The sequence below is a fragment of the Mus caroli genome, unplaced genomic scaffold (assembly GCF_978045245.1).
Source record: "Mus caroli unplaced genomic scaffold, Mus_caroli_1 scaffold_7, whole genome shotgun sequence".
Lineage (NCBI taxonomy): Eukaryota > Metazoa > Chordata > Mammalia > Rodentia > Muridae > Mus > Mus caroli.
The window spans coordinates 112,139,386-112,147,491 of NW_028227262.1; the positions used below are offsets into that span (position 1 = coordinate 112,139,386).

Below are 8,106 nucleotides of genomic sequence, written 5' to 3' on the forward strand. Positions count from 1 at the left end.
TCCATGTGTGCATGGAGAGGTCCTTAATTCCCCTACTGCAAAGGAGCTCTGTATTCTAGTCCAGTTGGTGCCACACATAACCTATTATTCAGAAGAAATAGTGCTGAAGAACCTAATAAATAGGGCATGTTGGGGGAGACCTCATGAGACAGAAGAGAGAACTTATTTTCCTAACTTTGGCTGTAATTCTGGGAGCAGGACTAGCTGGGGCAGGCACCGGGATAGCATCCCTAACGTTGTACGAGAAGAACTATAACAGCCTTAAATTAGATATAGATGAAGATATCCAACTCTTAGAAAAGTCCATCGTATTCCTAGAGTGAAAAGTAGATTCCCTGGCTGAGGCAGTTCTGCAGAGCAGACGAGGATTAGACTTAGTGTTCCTGCAGCAGGGATGCTTGTGTGCTGCTCTGCAAGAAGAATGTCGCTTTTATGAAAAACATTCTGGAATCATCAGAGAATCATTTGCTAAGGTTAGAGAAAGCATAGAGAGGCACCAAAGAGAACAAGAAAGCTCCAAAAGCTGGTATCATTCACTATTCCATACTTCCCCATGGTTAACTACCCTCATTCCCACAATTACAGGGCCCCTGATAAGTCTGTCACTGCTCATTTTCGGGCCATGCATAATCAATAAACTTTTACGGTATATAAAGCAGAGATTAGGGACTGTTCAACTGATGGTGATGAGATCCCAGTACCAACCAGTTAGCACAGATGATTTAGGCCTATAAAGAGTCCAAGATTGGCCTCTAGAATCACCAAAAGAAGGGGGAATGTTGTAACCCCCTAACTACTGATACTAGAGACACATCAGTGTTGTGCACAGACAGTTTGCCTCCGTGCCTCGCCCCCGAAGCTCCCATCCTCCCTCCAGCCCACTGCAAACACAACATGCAGAGAGCGGGTTTCTGTGCTGCATCCTCCTGTATCAGCTACTGGCAGTAGCCTCTTTGATGACTGTTGGACTAGGTACCAATCTATGAGTATGTAAGAATATCATTAGGAATCATTGTGTTGATTTTGTTGTTGTTGTCTGGGTTTTGCTTTTAGTTTTTGGTTTTAGTTGTTTCCTACCATGGGTCTCTGGGCTATGCAACTTCCAATTCCTGGTCATCCAGGAAGTGTCAGGAATGGACTCCCTCTGGTGGCGTGGGCCTTAGAATTGGTCCATCATTGCTTCGCTACTCTCACATGTTCTTTGTCTCCATTGCCCGAGTATGTATTGCAGGTGGAATAAATTATAGGACTAAAGTTTTGTGGCTGGATTGGTGTCCCAATGCCACCTTCAAAAACCTTGCCTGATTACAAAGGATGGCTGGTTCAGGCTCCGAATTCTCCCTTACTAGGAGTCCTAAGTGGGTTACCCTCGTAGAATCCCAAGAATTTCTACTGGACTAGGTTTCCACATCCCCTCAACCCTCCATCCCTCACCCTCAAGCCAAATACCCTTCAATTCCAATCCTCCCTCCTTCCCCACCTGATTGTTGCGGCCTGCCCGCAGTCCACAACATGAACGGTTCAACTGAGAATGGCAGTTCGAGCTGAAAAGAGAGGAATCTAGACGGGGCGGAAGAATGAATGGAGCTAAGACAAGATCCTGATCAAAGCTCAATTTTACTATTTTCAGACACTCAGTTATAAAGGAAGGGGGAGGGAACCCAATATCCCGCCAAGTAACTCAGGGTCCAGTAGCAGGACGAACACGTGTGTGCCTCCAGGCAGCAAAGGCAGGTTCCAGCAGTAGGCGTGGCAGGACGAATGAGCAGGTAGCTCCACCCTTGAGCAAGCAGGTTCCAGGCTGGGGGAAGGGAGGCCACATCTCCTCCTATTAGTTAACAAAAAGAAAGGGCTGGCCTGAGGTAGAAAAATTATCTATGCTAAATAGTTCTGCCTGAGTTCTTAGGGCTAAAGAAAAAACCTGTTTCCGTGGGATTTCCTAACTTTTCTAATGGTAAACTGTATTTGGCTAAGACTGTCTTTATTATCCTAGTAAACCACTAACAGAATAGGCTCTGACTTTATAATGCTAATTAGTGCTGAATAGGTAACTACCTGTTTGCATTTTAAGTAGGGCGTTGGAACCCTGGCTAAGTTTAACTAAAGAAATTTAGAATAACACTGAGTTGATAATCCTCCGCAATTTTGGATGGCAGCCAGGGAAACAGGGAGAAGGGGGTAAGACTGGCTGGCTCCTAGTACAAGGCCAGTTGGCTTTTTTATTTATTTGGGTGGGAGGCAGTGAAGGGCTTGCCCTTTCGACAGTAAGGTCTCCAACCTCTCTCCCCCCTATTAATTAAGTTTAAATAGGCAATGCTTAACAGAGGTGATCAAATGATTTTCTCATCCGTAGATGAGTGGGCCTTTAACCTTGACTTGGGTGGACATTGACCTGATTCCTCCCGTGAGCTTTATAACAACTCACATCTGTGGCTCTTGGTATCTTTTGGGGAGGGGAGGCAGAGCCTTAGGTATTTTTGGTTTTTAGCTGGAGTCAGATACCAACCTCCTTCAAATCAGGTGTGTCGCACAGGGAACTCAGAAACGGTCAAGCTGGACCTTCCCTCCGCAGTAGTCTCCTGCGCCAAGCGGTACCCATACTGTATTCATATGATTATGAATCAGTATCGCAGTTCTGAGCGATGCGCGGTCTCTATATGAGACTTGTCAACCTCAGATTTAGCAAGGCCTAGACAAGAATTATGTCAGTATTAACATCACTAACTGTGGTTAAAATAGGAGCTGGAAGTCTTTTCTCCTCATCCCTGTTATTCCCTAGCCTGAGGAACTAAGGACACCTTGCAGTAACAGCAAGGGTGAAAAGCCAGAGGCCAGCTAAGGGACTAAGCCCATCTCTATCAAAATAAGAACTAATCTCTGTAAATATATGAAATTTCTACTTCCCTAGCTCTCCTGGTAAATCTAAATCCTATCTCAGGCTGAAAGCCACGTGCTGGGATGTCCTTGGAAGGGAGATTAGCAGTACCACCTGTTTGCTCTTAGGGGCGGAGAACAGGAGAATGTGGATTGACCTGCTTGAGAAAAGAAAGAAATCTAAACAATGAGAGGGTAGCAATGTAAATTTTCTGTTTGGAGAAGTCAAGGTACTTTATTTAGATGCAAATTGTAAAGCTAAAGCTAATCTCCGGCCTCCTGTAGGGGAATTGGCTCAGAGGAAAACAGTTTCTGGGAGCTTCCATTCCCAGCTGAATTCTAAGCACAAGAGGAATTTTAGTCTTTAGAATGATACTTACGAGAAGAGACAGAATCTGTGTTTACCTGACAAATTAATCTCTCTGGTAGCCACCGTGCTCCATCTTCATCTCGTGAAAAAACACAAACCGAGCCTCATCCCCAGATTAGAACTGGATCCGGACCCTTCCATTCATTAGTCAGGGCGTCCTTCCATTTTACCAATGCATAAGAATTAGAAGTAACTGGGTGCCAGTGGCGTTCCGCTGCAGACTGACCTTTAATGTCAGTTTGCAAAAAGTTTAGGACAAATAAGGTGAAGGCAAGATGAGCCTTTGGTGACCTTGGGGGATATAGATGCCCCTCTTTTGTTTTAAAAAGCCAATTCTTTAAGGTGCTATGAGCACGTTCAACTATTCCTTGTCCCATGGGGTTGTAAGGAATTCCAGTTTTATGTTTGATACCGAATTCTTTACAGAATGCAATAAAGTTTTTACTAGAATAAGATGGCCCGTTATCTGTCTTAATAAGCTTAGGCAACCCCATGGTATTAAAGGCTTGTAGGCAATGATCAATTACGTTTTTTGAAGCCTCCCCTGTATGCAGAGAAGCAAAGAGAAATCCTGAACAGGTATCAATGCAAACATGTATATATTTTAGTTTTCCAAATTCTGCATAATGGGTTATATCCATTTGCCAAATATGATTAGGCATAAGGCCTCTAGGATTGACTCCTAGATGTGGCACTGGAGATAATGTAATACATTTAGGACATTGTTTTACAATCATTCTTGCTTGCTCCTTAGTGATCTTATGTCGGAGCCTTAGGGTATGGCTAGAGAGGTGAAACCTTTCATGATCACGTTGGGCCAGAGCAACAGGATTCGAAACTAAAGCTTCTCCTATTAGAGCTCTGTCAATGCTGAAGGACCATATTGCAGAATAGCCGCCTTTAACTCTTTTATCAACTTGAAATCCAAGGTCTGGTAATGTCTGGTCCTAGCATCTTGCTGATCAACTACCTCGACCACAGGAAAGGCCAGCGTATTAGACGAATTCTGTCCTTTCCCATGAGCCTGACTCACAACTCTTTCTAGCGGCAGCTGGTGAACTACAGAAGAGTTACTCTTCTCCGCTTCTGAGATCTTTTTTAGTTTCCGAAGCTCATTAGTCAGCCTCTGAAGCTTAATCTCAAACTCTAACTCGCTTAGCCGTGTGTCCCTATGAGTAGCACCTTCCGAAGTGGTGACTATAGGTGAAGCGGGAGATTCGCAAGAGGACCAATTCTCATTAAGGTAATGGGCAATTCCTCTATCTGAATGATTTTTGTTAAAATTCAGTCCATCATCAGAGTTTCCACATTTATCAATTTTTGAGTTAAGAAGATCTTTTTCTGAGGAGGCCTTCTCTGATAGGCACTCCTCCTGAGATACCGCAAGCTCCGCCTGAGGGCAATTTAGCCCTGGAAAAGTTGCATCTTTTATAGCATCATTTACAAGCGCCCAGAGGCCTAGGGTAAAATTATCTGTCTGAGCGATATTCAAGGCCTCACCAACTTTCTCCCAGGTTCCACAATCTATCATTTCTTCTTCCTTGAACCATGGACAACAGCTATCTATCTTATCTAAAAAATTTCTTACTAATTGTACTTCAAGCCTTACTCCTCTGGCCTGAAACAACTCCTGAAAACTAAAAACAACCGCCTGATCCATGACTTTAAACCCTTCCTTCTTCCACCTAAGCAGCTTTCTAAAAAGCTGTGGCACACCACCTGTTTCCGTATCTAGTTCCGATTAACGAGCTGCTGACCCAAGCAGAAACAGTGTTGGGTCAGCACTGATTCAAACTTGATTCGTATCCTACCGCATCCTCAGCAACACTTTACAAAACTGAAATTTTAGGCTAGCGCTAGCATGTGTACCTGTCCGTTGCTCCGATGCTCCGATACGAAGATCCTTTCCTTTCTTGTGGAGCTCCACACAGCAGTCGTTTCTCTTAGCATCCCTCTGCCATTCTTCAGGTCCCAGTTCTGGCGCCAACTGTTGCGGCCTGCCCGCAGTCCACAACACGAACGGTTCAACTGAGAATGGCAGTTCGAGCTGAAAAGAGAGGAATCTAGACGGGGCGGAAGAATGAATGGAGCTAAGACAAGATCCTGATCAAAGCTCAATTTTACTATTTTCAGACACTCAGTTATAAAGGAAGGGGGAGGGAACCCAATATCCCGCCAAGTAACTCAGGGTCCAGTAGCAGGACGAACACGTGTGTGCCTCCAGGCAGCAAAGGCAGGTTCCAGCAGTAGGCGTGGCAGGACGAATGAGCAGGTAGCTCCACCCTTGAGCAAGCAGGTTCCAGGCTGGGGGAAGGGAGGCCACACCTGATCTCTTCTGTTCCCATCCCCCCACTCTGCCCCTAGTCCACCCACAAAATCTATTCTATTTTTTCTTTCCAGGGAGATCTATGTATCCCCCTTAGAGCTCTCCTCTTTACTTAGTTTTTCTGGGTCTGTGGATTATAGCATGAGTACCATTGATTCAACAGTTAACATTCACTTATAAGTGAGTACATACCTTGTTTGCCTTTCTGGGGCTGGGCTACTGCACTCAGGATGGCTTTTTTTCCCCCTAGTTCCATCGATTTGCCTGAAAATATCATGTCATTTTTTAAACAGCTGAGTAATACTCCATTGTGAAAATGTACCACATCTTCTTAATCCTTCCTTCAGCCGAGGGACATGTAGATTGTCTCCACTTTCTGGCTGTTATGAATAAAACCGTTATGAACATAGTTAAGTGTCTATAAAAAGATGGAGCGCCCAAGAGTGGCATGGCTGCATCTTGAGGTACATCGATTCCGTTTTCTGAAGAACCGCCATATTGATATTTATAGTGGTTGTACAAGTTTGCCCCCTCACCACCAATGGAGGAGTGTTTGTTCCTCTTGCTTTACATTCTCACCAGCATCAGTTCTCACTTGTGTTATTGATCTTAGCCATTCTGGCAAGTGTAAGGTGAAATCTCAAAGTAGTTTTGATTTGCATTTCCATGATGGCTAAGGCTATTGAACATGTCTTTCTTTGTTAGGCATTCTAGTTTCCTCTGTAAAAAATTCTGTTTAGATCTGTACCCCATCTTCTTATTAAATTTATTTATTCACTTTATAGCCCCCCCTGTACTCCCAGTACCCTGACACACAGATCCTCCACCCATTCCACCCTCCCCTTCTTTGAGAAGGGGGATCCCCCTCTAGGTATTACCCCTCCACTAGTACAGCTTGAAATCAGTGATGGTGACACTTCAATAAGGTGCTTTAATGTTCAGGATCATTTTAGCTATCTTGGGTTTTTTGAAGTTGAGTGTTGTCCTCTCAAGGTCTGTATAGAATTGTATTGGAATTTTTGTGATGATTGCTTTTAGTAGGATGGCCATTTGTACTATGTTGATCCTACAGATCTGTGAGCATGGGAGATCTTTCCATCCTCTGTTTTCTTCCATTTCTTTCTTCAAAGACTTGAAGTTTTTATTATACAAGTCTTGTACTTGTTTGGTTAGAGTTATCCCAATATATTTTATATTATTTGTGGCTATTGTGAAGGGTATTGTTTCCCTATTTTCTTTTTAAGTCCATTTGTCATTTGCATGTAGAAAGGATACTGATTTTTTTCTTTTAGTTAATTTTTTTTTTATCTAGCCACATAGTTGGAAGAGTGTATCAGCTGTAGGAGTTCCCTGCTTCCCTGCTAGAGAATTTTTGGGGTTGCTTATGTACACTATCATATCATCTGCCAATAGCAATTCCAATTTGTATACTCTTATTCTCCTCTAATTGTCTTGTTGCTCTAGCTAGAAATTTAAGAACTATATTGAATATATATATACATGTATATATATACACACACACAGAGAGAGAGAGAGAGAGAGAGAGAGAGAGAGAGAGAGAGAGAGAGCGAGCAACCTTGTCTTGTTTATTATTTTAGTGGTATTGCTTTGAGTTTCTCTTTATTTACTTTGATGTTGGCTATAGTCTTGCTGTTAATTGCTTTATTATATTGAGGTATGTTTCTTGTATTACTACTCTTTCCAAGATTTTTTCATGAAAGAATATTGGATTTTTTTCAAAGGCTTTTTTGGTATCCAGTGAGATGATAGTGTGTGTGTTTCTTTTAGTTTGTTTCTATGGCAGAAACTGTTGACTGATTTGTATATGCTGAACCATCCCTGCATCCCTGAGATAAAGTCTACTGGGTCATGGTGGATGATCTTTTTGATCTTTTTGGGTCTGTAATTCTTCTTTGTTGAATCTTTGTATGGTTTGTGTATCAAAGTGACTTTGGTCTCATAAAATGAATTTGGGGATGTTCCTTATGTTTCTAATTTACAATTTGAGGAGTATTGGCATTAGTCCTTCTTTGAAAGTCTGGTAGAATTCTGCATTAAAACCATCTGGCCCTGGGCTGTTTTTAGTTGGGAGACTTTTAATAACTACTTCTATTTTCTTAGGTGTTGTAGGTCTATGTGACCATATTTTCTGGCTACTTTATTGGGTTCTTATGTATACTACCTTTCTCTACCCCAATCCCTTCCAACACCCCAACTCTAGGTAGGTGAGAAAGAAGGATAGAGAGGAAAAGTAGCTTAAATCTCTTTGGATTATTTCCTACTGATTAAAGGCATCTAGTTCCTTGGGGCAAGTGCAGTCTTCAGCGTCAGGATATCTCCAACCAGCAACAGCAAAAAACGGCAAATGGCAACCAGCAACCATCAATCCAGCAAACAGCAAAAGCAGCACCAGGAAACAGCAGCAGCAGGGACAGCAGCAGGAGCAGCAGGAGCCACTGCAGCCTCTTGGGGCCCTGGCATTTTTATATAATCTCAAGAGACCACAGAATTACAAATGTAAACTATCTTCAGCTGG

At 42.9% G+C, this 8,106-nt stretch overlaps 1 long non-coding RNA gene across 2 annotated transcripts; it reads right to left on the minus strand.

Moving 5' to 3' along the window:
* Positions 1-1,498: 1,498 nt before the first annotated feature.
* LOC147004014 (uncharacterized) lies at positions 1,499-5,875 on the minus strand. Of its 2 annotated transcripts, XR_015047527.1 has the most exons (4): positions 5,763-5,875; positions 5,114-5,307; positions 2,507-2,689; positions 1,499-1,828 (listed from the first exon to the last, which is right to left on the minus strand). It is a non-coding gene; the product is annotated as an uncharacterized LOC147004014 (long non-coding RNA). The 2 variants fall into 2 exon arrangements; XR_015047526.1 differs by lacking the exon at positions 1,499-1,828 and having other exon boundaries at positions 2,248-2,689.
* Positions 5,876-8,106: the final 2,231 nt, after the last annotated feature.